This window comes from Megalobrama amblycephala, linkage group LG7 (assembly GCF_018812025.1).
Source record: "Megalobrama amblycephala isolate DHTTF-2021 linkage group LG7, ASM1881202v1, whole genome shotgun sequence".
Taxonomy (NCBI): Eukaryota; Metazoa; Chordata; class Actinopteri; order Cypriniformes; family Xenocyprididae; genus Megalobrama; species Megalobrama amblycephala.
This window is the reverse complement of record NC_063050.1, coordinates 43,927,769-43,945,686: the sequence shown is the minus strand read 5'-3', so window position 1 is coordinate 43,945,686 and position 17,918 is coordinate 43,927,769.

Here is a 17,918-nt window from a genome sequence, read left to right as displayed (position 1 = left end):
CCTTCATTTCTTTCAGTGTTGATTTTTTTGTGAGAACAGTTTCTTTATCTCACTTTTTCTGTTCCTTTCTCTTAATGCACATTCAACTTCTATGTCCCATCTTTGAATTGAGAGAGAGTCTATTTACAGAGTACATCCCTGGCAATCCTCCATTATTGATATATGGTTTATATATCATATGATACATACACTGATTGATATTTGTGTCCTCATAGTTACTAATACAAAGACAAACTTTTAGCCTTTTTACTGATACTTCAATAACATGCAGGTGCCGGGTAACAGAATGAATGTAGATGCCTTTGCTAATCTTTTCTTTAACATTAGCATGGAAAATATTCCATTGCCATGGAAACCACTGAGACATGGGTGTGCTGTTTATTGTAAAGTAATCTTCCTCATGTCATTATTCCCTGTAAAGGGGTAAACCCTTAAAGTTTTAACTCTTAAAGCAACAGCTTAATCCTTTCAAATATTACCATGAATGTGTGATTACATAATTAGAATTGCTTTTAATATTATTTGTTTCATTTTGGCACCTTCATATACAGTATAATTATGTGTACACATTATTCCTCAAAAATAAATGTTTGTTTAACCCTGTAAAGCCTGACATATGAAATAATAGTCAGAAAAATCAAAATTTTAAAAATGGAATAGTTAAAGGATTAGTTCACTATAAAATAAAAAAGCCCAAGATTTACTGACCCCCAAGCCATCCTAGGTGTATCTGACGTTTTTCTTTCTGATGAACACATTCAGAGTTATATTAATAAGTATCCTGATGCGTCCAAGCTTTATAATGGCAGTGAACAGGACCCACAAGTATGAAGCTCAAGAAAGTGCATTGGGTGTATCCATCCATCATAAACATACACAGCTCCAGGGGGTTAATAAAGGCCTTTTGAAGTGAAGCGATGCGTTTTGGGAAAAAAAAAAAAAAAAAAAAAAAAAAAAAAAAATATATATATATATATATATTTAACAAGTTATAAAGTAAAATATCTAGCTTCTGCCAGACTGCCTTCCATATTCAACTTACGAAGAAAGTGTAACAACTCTGGGGGTTCAAAGCGCTTAGGCTACGTCCTGTGCCTTCCGTATGCAACTCACGTAAGTTGAATACGGAAGGTGGTCTGGCAGAAGCTAGATATTTTACTTTATAAATTGTTAAATATGGATATTTTTCTTACACAAACGCATCACTTCGCTTCAGAAGGCCTTTATTAATCCCCCAGAGCCGTGTGGAGTACATTTTTGATGGATGGATGGATGGATGCATTTTCTTGAGCTTCATACTTGTTGGTCCCGTTCACTGCCATTATAAAGCTTGGTTTTACGATCAAAGATCTGAAGTTTTAATTTTGTTGGTCATAACATATAATGCAATGCAATAGAATGATGATTGAGAGATGAACAACTAAACATTCCTCAAAAGACTGATGTATTATATTTGATACACATTTTAGCATGATATTTATTAAAAATGTATAATCAAGTAAACCTACCCTAGTGAAAAAAAAGTATACTAAGTATACTTGCAGCAAGACTAATTATTAGTATATTTCAAGTGTGTTAATGATTAGTTCATTTAAAGTGTGTTATTTTGAAACAACTAATTTTGTACTAAGTATATTTAAGTTGAAATTAAGTAGTATTAAAATACAACTTTAAGTATATTTAGTATACTTATGTGTACTAAATTGGAACAACTTCAAGTATACTTAGTACACTTTAAGTATATGTCTGTGTAGGGACTAATTACATGCTTGATTAGTGATATTAAAGTGTACTTAATTTTTATTATAAGTATACTTTATTTGTGTTATAAGTATATATTTTTTTGTTACAATATAAGTTGAATTATAAATATACTTTATTTGTGTTATAAGTATACTTTTATTTGTGTTATAAGTATACTTTATTTCTGTTATGAGTACACTTTGTGTTATAAGTACATTACAAAATAATTATGAGTGTCTTCACCTTTGGCTTATTCCAAATACTAAAAATTACACACTTTGCAGTCAATAACAATACACTTTGTTATTACTTATACTTTGTATAATATAGTCAACATTTAAAGCGGATCAAAACCTTTAATCAAAGTTGTCCTAACTTTTTTGATCCACTTCAAATGTTGACTACTGTACTTTGAATTACATAATCTCACACAATACAGTTGTGCTACTATTTAAAGAGTTTAACACATTTTCCCAAAGTTGAATGCATTTGTTTTCAAGGCCATTCAATTAAATAAAATATAAGAACATCACTAATGAAGAGACATTTCATTGACAAATCCAATAGTTTTTATTTAAACTTAATATAGATCCAGCATAACTTACCATGTTTTTCATTAAAGAAAAAACAAATATTGGACCATGGTGACCCTCTATACACAAATACAAATTACACATTATATTCCATTTTCTGATGAGCTTCTCATTGTGTCTGATAGCGTGAAGAACAGTTGAAGAGACATTTGAATTCCGATAAGTTTAACCACTCGACATATTTTTTCGCATTACTTGTGCTGCTGGTGTGTTGTTTAATATAGATTTGTGTGTACGATTGTAAAATGATTCTGCCAGTGTAAACTTAATAAACATTTACACATATTTGGAAATTATAGGCTACACTGCATTTACTAAATGGGATTAATGCATTCATACTGAAATAAATAGCACAAGTAATATAATGAATTCCAAGGATGAAGAAGTAAACTTAAAAAATATACTCAAATTTAACATTAGATACACTACAACTTCAGGATATTAAATAATGTATTTTTTAAATATACTTTCAGTGCATTGTTACAATGATCATTTTCAGCACACTGTTAAAATATACCTCAAATATATTTTTATAAAGTGCAAATAAACACACTTTTAAAAAATAAACTGAACTTACACTTCAAGTATATTTTTCTAAAATATATTTTTTAGAAAATATACTAAAGTACAATTATTTTAAAGTGTGTTAAAAGTTGCATTGTGAAAATATGATACTAATATACTTTTTATATATTTAATGATAGTACATTTTTTGTTAGCATATTTGCAGTGTACTATAGAAAAAGGGAATATATTTAAAATACAATAAAGTATACTTTTTTTTCACTAGGGTAAGCTTCAGTCCAGTAAGTGTTCATCTTGAAATATTACTCACAATATTATTGATAATTTAGAGGCCTAAATTTTGCATATCAAATGTGAAACAATAGGCTTTATGGGGTTAAAGCACATAGAATATGAATGAAACTATGTGATTTTTTTTCAAGGTCTGATTTCCAGGAATAGCTGATGTTCTACCTGAAGTGCACCTACAATGGCGGTTGATGAGCCACTTAGTGTGCTAGGAAAATGCCTAAATGTATTCCTAATGATCACTGAATTTGCAAGAATGCAAGATTGGGATCCCTGCCATCAGGCAGCATGCTAGACAAATTAACCATCTAAGTGAAAATTGGTACCAGCGTTTGACCCAATAAGACAAAGTTCAAAGCTAGAATGCATCAAAACTGTCCTCACATCCATTTTAACTCAACTCAACACAAAACAACGTTTATTTATATAGCACTTTTAAAAAACAGAGTATTTACCAAAACGCTTTACAAGCATAATCAAGATATAACAAAAACAAAACACAAACAAGATCATAGAAACTTAAAGGGGACCTATTATGCCCCATTTTACAAGATGTAAAATAAGTCTCTGATGTCCCCAGAGTGTGTATGTGAAGTTTTAGCTCAAAATACCCCACAGATATTTTTTATAGCATGTTAAATTTGCCACTTTTTGGGGTTGAGCAAAAACGCACCGTTTCAGTGTGTGCCCTTTAAATGCAAATGAGCTGCTGCACTCGGCCTAAGAGGGCGGAGCTTCAAGAGCTCATTCTCCCCTGTCAGGATTCAGTCAGGACGCACTATAATGTCAGAAACTCCGAATATATGCTGCATGGAGATAGAACAGGTATAGTTTAGTTTACTATATTACTATATTAATACAAGCCTGTTGTACCGGACCCCGTTCGACTTTACCGATGAGTTTTATGACGTTTATTTTACTTCACACAAAAGATGAAGCATCTGTTTTCACTCAAGAAAATCTCTGTAAAGCTTAATAAAACACAGTGAAAGTGTGCATTAAAATATTATCCATAAACTTTCTCCCCCTTGCATTATCATCAACATACACAGCAAATTACACAGAAACACTCATTACAACTAACAGTAAACAAATATATAAAGACCTTATGCCTTTTCGGGTGGTGCTTAATAAACTGGTAAACTTTATATCCGTAAATTATCTCTGATGAACTCTAATAAAGTGCTCTCGCCTTCATTACTGCCATATCCAGTATCACTCTGGAGGCTGTGGATCGTGAACAGTTTACTGATCTACCCTTGAGTAACACATTTTTAGCACAACCTCTGTTTTGTATTGACCCTTTGTCTTGACATTCCTTCACAAAGCAGTCCGGTGTGAAATGATTCGCGCAGACATAAACGATATTCAGTAGAGTTGAGGGAGCATTTTCTTCGAAAACAAAATGAATCCACCTCGTCTTCAGCGGCTCAGATTTCGGGAGTAAATGGAGAGAGCTATGTGGATTAATCCATCCAGCTACAGAACACCTAAAACGCTTGGGAGACATTCTCGTCAGTGCAGCAATGGCGGACTGTGTACAACTCGCTGTGAACTCGCTCAGGGCGGTTCTATGTTAAAATGGCAGTGTCTGTCTACATTCGTGGACAGGGCCTGTGGCTTTTGTGATGTCAGGGATCTGGAAACGGCTTGTTCTGAGACACTGCTTATGATTTATGGGGATTAAAAAAAAAGGAGTTGTTGGATTTTTATCATTATAGGGTGGCTGTGTACACACACTGCCAACACACATTTATAGCCAAACACCTTGCAAAAAGTGAATTTTGCATAATAAGTCCCCTTTAAAAAGAACAGCTCTCATACTTAATTAAATGCCAAATTACAAAATTGAGTTTTAAAACTGGATTTAAAAGCTAAACATGATTGGGCCTGCCTAACATATAGGGGCAAGTTATTCCAGAACTTCGGGGCCGCCACCGCAAAAGCACGGTCACCCCTACTCTTCAGCCGTGATCGAGGGACAACCAAGAGTAAACGCTCAGCAGACCTGAGTGCTCTAACTCAGTTTAAGAAGTAATTTTAAAAAAAAAAAAATGGGAGGAGGGGGGAATCTATTCTCTTCTTTTGCCACCCTTGCATTGTGTGTGTGTGAATGTCTGTGAACAACATGATCTTTTCCCACCCAAATTATTCTTTTTTCCAAAATCCACTAAGAATCTCTCCTCAGAGTGTGAATGAGCATGAGTAAGCCTTTATGTATAGTATGTTGTGTGTCTGCACATATAAACAGAGACACACTGTCTTCATTTACGGTCTGTTCTGATGCCTGCATTCATCTTTTAATTGCTTATCTCATTGTGAGTGGTTGAATGACAACATAAAACATATAAGACGTAATGGAATGTCCTCTTCTCGACTCTTCTCTTACAGTCTGTCATGTCAACAAATTACTTCCCAGAGTGGACATAAAATATTAATGTATTGTTTAAATCTTATTATTGTTTAATAACAGGCTCACAAGAAGCTGTTCATATGCACTTAATCTGATCTTAAATTGACTGACAAAAAAAATGATTTGAAATAAGGAAACAATTAGAGCTATATAAGAATACTGTGGCTGTAAAGTAAGAAGAACAGACCCACAAAAAAATCCATGAAATATGCTATTTGTTGAGAGACCATATTTTGTATGGCCTGTCAGGTCTATTTATATATTTATTTTTTTATTTGCACATATATTTTCAGCTGCCCATAGCGATGATGTCGAGGGGAAGATTTAACATGGTGGAAACTTCATTGCCTCAGCAGAGACAGCCGTTGTTGTCTGCAATGCTGCTGATCAGCAGAAATGCCTATCCATTGCTTATAGTGTGCTGAGATATCGACGTCTTTCATATTTACTGTCAGACTCTCACATATGCACTGGTGCATTCTGAAGTGTGGAGAAAGGAGAGATGTGTTTTTTGGTTCTAGTGTCTCTTGAATTAAATATATACCATAAGCGCTTGTTTCATGCTATACGAGACAGAAGACTAGTCCTTAGCGCTGAGCGCATATAACGAAATTACTTGACATGAGCGTCATTAATAATTTTGTGTGTGTATGGGGGATGACCTTTAAATGATTTTGCATTGTATTAGATTTTTGACATTTTTTGCACTCTAATTTGATTGATTGATTGATTGATTAAAACTGTTTTATAGGAATGAAATACTCTCACTAAGTGTATAAAAGTTTACAGAACCTCCAGAGCTCTTCAGATTATTCTAGAATGTTTGCTTTGGTTTATAATGTGGCATTTCTGGGCTTGTTTTGCCAGAATTATCAGTGCAAACTGCTAGGCCCTTCAGTCAAACCAATCTTCTGCAGCATTGCCAGACAGCTCTTTGCCTGTTGTTTTGCTCTGATACTACTCATGGAATACTGCCCATCTTAAAATGTTGATGGAGTGAGAGAGAGTGAGAGAACGAGAAAGACAGGAAAAATGAAGAAAGCATGTGACAAAGTAAACTATAAATACCATTAGAATTGGGTAATCTGAGGAGCGACTGCCACACACACACACGCACATAGAAAAACACACATAATTTCATTAGCTTGTGAGTTTCTCCCAGATATCTCTCATTAAATATTGTCTTAAGGTCGCACGTCCCCAGAGGCTTATGGAGAGACTAGCTGTGCTTGCGTTTGATCACTCTTTCTGCCACTGAAGATTAAAAATAAGAGAGTGCAGTGACGTTTACTGCTAACACTAACCACACAGCTGTCATTTCTAAACAAGCACATAATGACTCCTTAAAACCCAGTTGGGGTCTATACACAAGGTCAAATTTGCAAGCGAATTACATACTTGAATTCAAAATTAATCCTGTCTCCATTTATATGTTATGACACATGTTTCTTGTGACTTTTAGAAAATACTCACTATAGTTTATTTCATTTGTGTCCTAACAGTGTTCAACAGTGGACATGCATGCATCATTTTTTGCATCAGTTTTTCAGACAAATTCCACAGTGTCATTTCCAGCACACCTTGAACGATGTATTGTATTTAATATCATCCTGTGATGGGAATGACATTTTAAATGTTTTTGTAATAAAATGACTTTGTTTTGCTAAGGCTAAATTTCATAAATGACAATCGTCACACATATTGCATAATTTGTCAATTACACGTTGACTGGAAATAATGTATAATATCTTTTTATGGTGCATAAATAAATAAATGTGATATATTTGTCATGTATTTTAATATAACAAAAATTTAGTTACAATAAAAAAGTTATATAAATGTAATATATAAATGCTTGAAGTTTAACAAATACCCATGTAGTGTTTTGCACATACAATATAATCTCTAACTTCTTTTAAAGATATAATTCATCTGTATTCATCATTTGTATTTACATCATCTGTATTATCTTCTTTTATGTTCTGCACAAGAAAGAAAATATGTTTTGAAGCATTCCACTGACCTCTATTGTATGGATGAAAAACACTGAGACATTTCTCAACATATTTTATTGTTCACAGAAAAAAGAAATCCATAGGTCGGAATTACATGAGAGTGCAAATGATGACAGAATTTTCTTTTTGGCATGCAGAATCCCAACTATTGCTAAAGATCCTGGAAAGACCTGTCATTGACATATTATTTCAGAAAAGACAAACTCATGTTACAAGCAAGCAAGTCTCTGCCAGTAAATCTCTTTACATATTCTTCACTATCCATAAACCCTTTATGGTGATTAGGTTCACTCTGGTAGCCCATGGCAAGAAAAAAAAAGTGAGTGAGAGGTAGAAAAAGAGGACAGAAAGAGGAAATCCACTTCATCCCTTGACTGTCACAGCCAGTAAAAGTCATGGTGGTCTCTGCACTTCCTGTAAGCTGGTTAAAGACTGGCGATACTTGGGGCAATAGACTCTGAGTCGCTGTATTATGTAGCTGCAAGATTGTATTTGTCTTTGTGTGCCTCAGTATTTGTTTGTAATGTAATGTTGTTCTAACAAGGATTGAGCATGTTCAATCAGCGAAAACAAGCTCCAACAGACTCCAACAGACTCCAACAGAGGTAACACACTGATCCGACAAAACTCGATGAAGTGTCTGTTGCTGTTTGTCGGTGCGGTGTGGTGTAAATTGGCCTTTAGAGAAGAATAACAGCATGGCTTCTCTCATTACTAAACTGACCAATCAGAATGGATATTCCAATGATGCAGCATTTATATGATTGATATATTAATTGTATAATATACGTTCAGTCCATTACACATTTTTACTATTTAGTTCAAATGAATATAAATATTAACAGATAATATGTAATATAAATAGGCTAAGTTTAAATAGGCTATGTTTAATCAATGAAGCTTTAAAAATGTTTACTTATCACTGTGGAGCGATATAGTATGTTATCAATGAAAAAAATTTCACTTGCACTGATGTTTTCATAGTGCTCCTTTGAGGACAACTCCATTCTTAATTCTGCACTCTAAAAAATGCTGGGTTAAAAACAACCCAAGTTGGGTTGAAAATGGACAAACCCAGCCATTGGGTTGTTTTAACCCAGTGGTTGAGTTAAATATTTGCCCAACCTGCTGGGCAGTTTTATTTAACCCAACTATTGTTTAAAAATTACTGTATTGTTTGTTTAAAATGAACCCAAAATAGGTTGGAAATTAAAAATCAGACACATAATTACTAGATGCAACAATAAAACATTTATTAATAGGCAATTTAAATTTTAAATGTTTGTTTTATTATTCATTAAACTTAATAAATGTTCATATATTAATAAATGTTAATTTACAACATACTTTGGGTTCATTTTAAGCAAACAATACAGTAATTTACAGCGCTTTCCACACCGAGGTGTTGAGGTCATGGAAAAAGCCTGCGTCATATCGTGTGTTCAGCCCCCAGACCACACTGTACAGTAACATCGTGGGGCTGAAACAACAAGGCTATGCGGCGATGCCTTGGGTGGAAGAGACGCTTGCAGGCTATCTCTCCCCTGAGTCCGCATCGTCGCTGAAAACCCCGATGTTGCCCACCAAGCTTGATGTGGTCTTTAGTGGCTTGGTGGGCAACATCGGGGTTTTCAGCGACAATGCGGACTCAGGGGAGAGATAGCCCGCAAGCGTCTCTTCCACCCAAGGCCCACGATGTTACTGTACAGTGAGGTCTGGGGGCTGAATACACGATATGACGCAGGCTTTTTCCATGACCTCGACACCTCTGCAAGGCTTACGCGGCAGCAGGTCAGGCGGCGGCATGTTTGCACACCATGTCGCTTTTACAAGCATATCAAGCTGACCTGCTGGGGGAAGTGGAAAACAGCGGGGAGGCCACGTATGAGTGCATCCAGGAAATCAGGATGGCAACTGACCTGGCTCTCCGTGCCACCAAAGAGACGGCAAAAGAAATCGGCCGCTCTATGGCAGCATTGGTGGTTACGGAGAGGCACTTGTGGCTGCACCTCTCGGACATAAGGGAGCGTGACAAAGCCTCCCTTATGGACGCGCCGCTGTCTCCTGCGGGCCTCTTTGGCGACGCTGTTGCAACAGTCGCCGAGAGGTTCCAGGAGGCTAAGAAACAGTCTGCGGCGTTCCAGAGGTTCATCCCCTGCAAACCTAGAAACCCTCCCCCCGAGGCTGTTGAGCGGGAGCAGCCTCGGCCGTCGACGAGCTCCTCAGTGCACCACAGAGCGAAACAAAAGATCAGCTAGGGGCAGAACGGACCTGCGCGCCGTTATCCTGGCCCGGAAGGCTTCGAAGCGGTCCTGATGTCTGTGGGTCAGGAACCGATGAGGGCGGCCCCCTCCGAAGGGAGCCGGCGAAAAATATATCTAACAGCCGCTCCCCTTCAGCGCCCTCAGGGGATCGTTATGCCAACCCTGCCACCCAGTGTGCGTCAGGGCGCAGCGGTCTCTGCCGACCCTCCGAGGAGGGCCGGCCACTTGATTCGATTGTCCTCTGCCGGTGCGCCGCTTCAGAGCGTCGAATTGAGTGCTCAAGAAACACCAGAGGCCAGTGGCCTCGAGAGACTGGTTCCCTTAGTAGATTTTCTGGTAGAATGGAAACTTCTCCCGAATATATCGAAATGGGTGCTGCTCACTATAAAAGAGGGTTACAAGATTCAATTCGGGTCTCGCCCGCCCAGATTCAACGGGATTCTTCCCACAGTGGTAACCCCCGAGCAGTCTCTGGTTATGGAACAAGAAGTTACGACACTTTTGCGAAAAGGAGCTATAGAAAGGGTCCCTCCTCCCAGCAATCAGTCAGGATTTTACAGCCGTTATTTCATTGTTCCAAAGAAGGATGGAGGTCTACGACCTATCATAGATTTACGTGTGCTAAATCGCTCAATACAAAAGCTCAAGTTCAAGATGCTGACACTCAAACAGATTATACCACAGATCAGATCCGAGGACTGGTTTGTGGCAATAGACCTGAAAGATGCGTACTTTCATGTGTCCATCCATCCTTCTCACAGGAAGTTCCTCAGGTTTGCTTTCGGGGGCGAAGCTTACCAGTACAGGGTTCTTCCGTTTGGCCTATCATTATCACCCCGCACATTCACGAAATGCGTGGACGCAGCTCTGGCTCCATTGAGGATCCAGGGCATTCGCATACTGAATTATATCGACGATTGGTTGATTCTAGCTCAGTCAGAGCAACTAGCAGTTCAACATCGAGATGTTGTTCTGTCCCATATGAAGAGGCTTGGGCTGAGGCTCAATGCCAAAAAGAGTGTGCTAGTTCCAGCTCAATCCACCAATTATCTGGGTATAGTGTGGGACTCCACCACGATGCGGGCACATTTGTCTCCCGCTCGGGTGAGTGCCATTCTTATGGCTATGAAAGGGGTGAAGTTAGGCCAGTCACTCACTGTAAAACAGTTCCAGAAACTGCTGGGTCTGATGGCAGCTGCGTCCAACGTAATACCTTTTGGCCTTCTGCACATGAGACCCCTACAGTGGTGGCTCAGGACCAGGGGGTTCTCCCCCGAGGGGAAATCCCTTCTGCATGATTAAAGTTTCAAAACGATGTCTTCGTTCTCTGACCATGTGGAAAGACCCCCGGTTCCTGTCCCAGGGACCCGTGTTGGGGGCCACTGTTCGTCGCGTAATGCTTACGACAGACGCCTCCCTCACGGGCTGGGGAGCGATCATGAGAGGTCGCTCAGCTCAGGGTCTATGGGAAGACCATCAGCTCTCTTGGCACATAAATCGGCTAGAGATGATGGCAGTGTTCCTAGCTTTAAAACACTTTCTCCCAGATCTGAGAGGTTACCATGTGTTGGTTCGTACGGACAACACTGCAGTGGTTGCATATATAAATCATCAGGGGGGTCTGCGGTCTCGCCGACTATATTACTTGGCCCGTCAGATCCTCCTGTGGTCTCAAGGGAAGCTGCTCTCGCTGAGGGCAGCTTACATCCCGGGACATCAAAATGTGGGAGCAGATGCCCTGTCGAGGCAGGGGCCAAGGCCCGGGGAGTGGAGACTCCACCCAGAAGTGGTGGATCTCCTATGGAAAAATTTCGGTCGAGCAGAAGTCGACCTGTTTGCTACGGGAGAGTCAACCCAGTGTCCGCTCTGGTACTCCCTAACACATCCAGCACCTCTGGGTCTGGATGCTATGGTACAGACGTGGCCGAGGCTGCGCCTGTACGCATTTCCCCCGATCGCCCTGCTCCCGGGAGTTCTGGAAAAAGTACGCCGAGAAGGGGCCAACCTAATACTGGTAGCCCCATTCTGGCCAACCAGGATATGGTTTTCAGACCTAGTGTCATTACTCAACGGCTCCCCAATGGAGCTTCCTCTCAGACAGGACCTCCTGTCTCAAGCGGGCGGCACGATTATACATCCCCGCCCAGAACGACTGAAACTATGGTCTTGGCCTCTGAGGGGGCCAGGCTCGTAGATGCTGGTCTCCCAACCGAGGTTGTGGAGACCATCCTTAATTCCAGAGCTCCCGCCACGAGGAAGTTGTATGCCTACAAATGGAATTTGTTTTCTACCTGGTGTAGACATAATAATACGGACCCTGTCCTTTCTTCTATTAGCTGTGTACTAAAATTCCTCCAGGAAAAATTCTCGGAGGGCCTATCTCACTCAACCTTGAAGGTTTACGTTGCAGCAATTTCAGCATATCATGCTCCTCTTGAGGGGAATATCTCAGTAGGTCGAGACCCCCTCGTCACACGCTTCCTCTGTGGCACATTGAGTTTGAGGCCTCCAGTGCGCACAAGGGTTCCGGCCTGGGACTTGGCCGTGGTCTTACAGGGGTTAGCTGAGGCTCCCTTTGAACCACTAGAGGAGGTTCCTGAGAGGTTCCTCACTCTTAAAACGATTCTTTTATTAGCTATCACTTCTCTGAAGCGGATAGGAGACTTACAAGCACTTTCTGTTGCTCCTTCTTTTCTTGAATTTGCTCCAGGAATGGTGAAAGCATTCCTGTATCCTAGACCGGGTTATGTCCCAAAGGTCCCTACCAATGTCCCAGGCCCCATTGTGCTTCAGGCCTTCTATCCTCCTCCATTTGAATCTGCGGATCAGGAAAAATTGAATCTGCTGTGCTAAGGGCTTTGGATTCTTATGTCCACAGAGCTGCACTGTGGCGTAAGTCAGATCAATTGTTTGTCTGTTATGGGTCCCCTAAAAAAGGGGGCCCAGCATCGAAGCAGAGAATGAGCAAGTGGGTGGTCGAGGCCATCTCACTTGCCTATGAAGCGGCCGGACAGCCTTCTCCTTTGAATGTTCGCGCCCATTCGACTAGGGGTATGTCGGCATCAAAAGCTTTGATGTCAGGAGTTTCTATGGGTGATATATGTGACGCAGCTGGATGGTCATGCCAGCACACATTTATTAAGTATTATAACCTTGATATCAGCTCCACTCCAGGGTCCTCCATTCTGTCATGATAACTTTGACAAGTGTTTGAGCTACGGCTCAGTTGGGATTGCGTTCCCAATGCGTTACCACGCAGCGTCGATAGTTCCCACGAAAGGGAACGTCTCAGGTTACAGATGTAACCCTGGTTCCCTGAGTAGGGAATGAGACGCTGCGTCTCTTGCCGTACCCCTGCACACTTGCGAGTGCTTGCTTCAGACTTATTTAGAAGCTAGCGTGCTCTGCATCCGGGTGTGCTTTATAGTTTCCTGGTCCGTGACATCACCCGTCTCTGACGTCTCGCTACGCGATTGGCTAGATACATGAGTGCTTCAGTGACGACATCACGCAGAAGGTTCCCAATGCATTACCACGCAGCGTCTCGTTCCCTATTCAGGGAACCAGGGTTACATCTGTAACCTGAGACGTTATGAAAGCATATAATTTGTATATGATTTTCATGTGATTTGGACTATTATTATAAGAATAAAGGATATTTAGATGAGAAATGCTGAGCAGGTGTAGCAATTGGCTTTTTTCAAAAGCTACAAACAACATATTTCTGCCTCATTATATCACCAAAATCCACATTATATTGCAATCGGAAGTTATTACTGTACAAATACTTGATGGTGGTTTACAGTGAGTTTTGAGTAAAAGCATAGTGTAGCTTGATGCTAACTGTAGCTATAATTAACTTGTTACCCAGGTATGATTATGATGTATGTTGTCAAAAGATTTCATGTAAGGTTGTAAGAAAATGTTTAGTTTTCTAGAAAGACTTTTGAAAATGGGTAATGTATATCGGGATCAAAGGGGTGAAATGCCAGAGTAAAGAATGCCAAAACTTACATTTGACAGCAGTGGTTTTTTTTTTTTTTCATTTTTTCTCCTGACAAAGTCAAAGTAATGGCAATATTTCCATCCACTGAATGTAAGCTTTTCCATATTCCAAGCTAGCTTGCTGGAATGGCAAGTGTGGGTATCTGCAATGGTTACATGCATGCACAAGTTGTGAAGGGTTTGAAATCAGTAGGAGTTGAGGCAACAAAAGTAACGTTGTAATGAGCCATTTTATGGATGGTAACTGTAATATTATTACTGAAATCTTATTAGTAATTAGTTACTCTACTAGGTAGTGCAAACAGTAATATTATTACTGTAACATGTTACAAACACTGTTTGAGAGTCTGTGAGAGACTGTGTGAACGGATAGCCTTGGAAAAGCAAACAGGACAATATCAGTCAGTAATTGGTAACAATGCTGGTTCTGAGTCATCCAAAAGATTATTGTATTTGCCAAGATCTTGACAGGAACAGTTGGTTTTGTGGGGTTGTCTGAGGCTGTGATGATGGTCTCTGCTTTTTCTGGATTTCAACACAAGGCCAGCCATGCACCCATAATGGATGATCGTGATTCCAGATATTCCAGTGAAGAATAAAAGCACTCAGGTATAATCGTCTAGGTATTGTAGATGTGTGAGGTGAATAATTTACAAGGCCATAAAAGTCCTATTGGGGGATGCAACGTTATTTTTCTATTTTTGATATGTGCTAGAAGATGGCAATCCTGTTCCAAAGACAGAAGAAGCTTTTAAAAGAGTGTTTGGGATATGGCAGGGTGGGTGGAGAGACAGGAAAAGCAGACACACAGATTTGAGAGAGAAGGATAGCGAGAGACGAGAAAAGAGTGAGACATTAATGGCTCTGTGAGTCACTATGTCTTGCTTTTAGGAAGCCATGAATTAAAGATGGAGAAAAGAGGAAAGGAGGAAAAGAGAAAAGAAAAAAAAAAAAATCATGGTGTGATACCATGTGTGAAGTTCCACTGCTGATTTATGATAGACACATCACCCATGACCTTCTGTCCACTCTATTCATTCTGTCTGTTCATTCTGACATAATTTTTTATTTTTGGGTGGATTATCCCTTTAATAATAACAGCAATCCCTCTCTATTGTTTTAATCCCTCTCTATTCTAGCTTATGATACTCTGAGCACTGCCTAAAACTTGTATTGTGAGCACTTCTTGTGTCTATTTGCTTCGTCATGATAACTCGCTTGTTGTATTCCTCACTTGTAAGTCGCTTTGGATAAAAGCGTCTGCCAAATGAATAAATGTAAATTTAAATGTAGCACTGTTAAAATCTAATCTTAAACTGAACAGAAAAACCATACAAATGGTCTCATATAAAAGTCAGCTTCCACACCAAAAACCACAGGCATTTTTTACAGTACACTGAAAGTTTGTCCTTTAGTGGCAAAAAGCCTGTGGATGTCTATTAAGCCACAAAGCCCTATGTGACAGGATTAAAAGTTTCTAATTTAAACACTACACACATCATGATAAACTATATACTGCTTTTGCATAATGAAATTAGATTTGCGTTGTCATTATTTTGACGTTAGAGCTGCGGTGCTCCTGGGGATGCAGGATGAAGTCATGTCTTGATCCTGTCTCTCTCTCTCTCCAATAGTTTCCAGTCACCACTCAGTTTTTTGTTTAATTAAAGGCAAAGAGCCTCAAATATTGTAAGTATCATAAAGGAAAAAAGTACAAATAGTACCCGCCAACCCCAAAGTATTACACTTATGATTAGTAAGTTTATGTTAACAGATACAGAAATTTTCCCTCAAAAACAGGGAAATAGACATTGCATCAACCACAAATCATTGTTTAGCACCATGGAGAGCGACAGTGCTGTAGCCATTAAATGGTCTAATTCTCCCATACTATCGAAATATATTGACTATCCTGGATGCGTACACACAAAGATTCTATACCAACACACATTTTCTCATTTCAAAACCATGGAAAGAATCAAGAAATTCAGATAAACAAATTAACACTGAATAAAATGAGCTAAACATAAAACGAGCTCAGCTGCATAATTTATTTATGCTGCAATGCATGCTGGGAGTCATGGGTGAGTATTGTACTATGGTGGTCCCCATCATGCATTGCAGCATGAAGCTTTATGTTGATTGTTACCATTGTTGAGGTTCATATGGTGATTCTTGGTGTCTGTGTTTACCTAAATAGAACAGATGTTCAAAAATTCCTTTGAACAGTGTTTTTAAACTCATTCAAATGATCTGATCATCACAACACTGCAGGGCTACTATTATCAATAATGTGAGATTAATAAGAGATTAACTTCTGGAAAACATTAGCAAATCAGACCACTAAATGATGATTATATTATCATCAACAAGCAGCCTTCATCACCAGATCTGACTTCTTTTGGCCTTTTTTACCATAACAAATGTGCCTTTTAAACAGTTACAGCAGCCAGAGAAAATTTATATTATTAAGTCAAGGGTGAATAGCCCAATTAAAGCAAACACTGATCACCATAATGGTAACTTCAAATTAAGCATTTTCCATAAAACATTGAAACCTTGGTTAATTCTCAATAAGAACCTCTGTAGACTATAGACAGAACTAAAGTCAAACTGCTTAGCATTACCAGCTTCACTTATTACTATTTGTGGAACTGTTTAATCAGATCTTGAGAGATTTAATGCCTTTCATCTTCAGTTGATTTCATCTAAGGCTGTGGCTGGAAGTCAGTTGTGTTTCTCTTTTTGTTTCTCTGTGTTTCTTTTTTCCTATTCTTGTTATTTCTCTGTGCTTCAGTGATTCTGCTTGTTAACAGCAGGTGTTCATCACTAACAATCAGTCGTTGAATTAATCACTTAATAATCTTGTTAACTTCAACACTGCTTCAGTGTTACTTTGATACTCTGTAGTGTGCACACTGAGCAGTGTTCATTTAACACTGAGGATTTTGATGGGGTTAAGATAAAAAGACACACAATGAAGCATATTTTAACAGTAAAAAAAAAACTGTAAAATTCAGTAAATTCAGTTTACGGATCTGTAAAAAAAAACTGTAAAAAAAAAAATATTAGTGTTCAATGTTCTGTTGTGTTGGGATTTAAAGGGTTTCTGTTGTTTTGTGAGATTATCATTGTGCTGAAGAGCAGAGCCTGTGTTTAGGTCGAGGACGGACCAGAACATGTTGATGTTATGCTGCATGTTGCTTTATTTAAAGGCGGTAGCTTTGTAGAAGCCAATGCAGTGAGGTCTATAGTTACATTAGCTCATGAATGTGTTTTTACTAGCTAATGGTTAACTCCAAAGAGATTTGAGTTAAATTGATTTATTTCCGTTTAATTATTTTATTTAATTCAGTTGAGTTTCAGATACTGAGCAGTGTATATGAGCAGTGTATAGTTTAATTTTAAATTAAGAAATATTCTTTGTTTAGTGGACTCAAATGAAATAATTTTATAATAATAATATACTGACACAGTATATTAGTTTTTGACTTTAAATGGTTTAAAGCAATTTAAAGTGAAATTACTGTTGTTTTTACAGACATTATCTGGGAAACCTGCTGCCAGATATTTACCTTTTTCTTTATTTTTTACAGTGTGCAGATTAGTATTTAATAATTTATTTAATGAAATATCAGGCATAGAATGTTTTGTAAATGCAACCTATGACTGTTTTTTATTAAAGAGGATGGGGGTAAAGAGGTAAAGATATAGAAGACTGTATAATTTATTTTTCAGTTTACTAGTCCTATACATTTTGTGATTTGCTGAAATAATAACCTTAACTGAATTTGAACTGATTCATTTAATTTAAATGAAAATAATTGTGCGAGGGAAAAACAAAGAAACCTTGATTGAACTAACAATTATGTAAAAACTGATACAGGGCTCGAGCTCCAAATTGCTGCACCTGCTCCCTCTAGCGTGCGCACACTCAGAGAGAGAGAGAGAGAGAGAGAGATACAAAATTATGACAGATTGTTCCCCTAGTGCACACAAAATGAGCAAGAAACAGTATTACACCTTTTAAACCCTTTTTATAAATTATAAACAAATTATAGGAACGTCTTTT